This window comes from Myotis brandtii, unplaced genomic scaffold (assembly GCF_000412655.1).
Source record: "Myotis brandtii unplaced genomic scaffold, ASM41265v1 scaffold1956, whole genome shotgun sequence".
NCBI lineage: Eukaryota > Metazoa > Chordata > Mammalia > Chiroptera > Vespertilionidae > Myotis > Myotis brandtii.
In genome coordinates, this window is record NW_005357294.1 from 198,184 (window position 1) to 198,403 (window position 220).

Sequence of the window (220 nt, forward strand, 5' to 3'; positions counted from 1 at the left end):
CCCCTCGGGTGCCAGGAGGAGGCCTGCGGGTGGGAGCTGGTCCCTGGGGCCCCACTGTGCTCCCAAGTCCTCGCACAGCGCTCGGGGCCAAGTCATTACGAGAGAACGTCCTTCCCTTCCCGAGGGGGAACCCCGGGACGGAGCCCGTTTGCGGGGGACACTCCCCCGCAGAACATCAGCGCAGAGCAGGCCCCCCTCCCCGCGGGGCCTCACGCCGCAC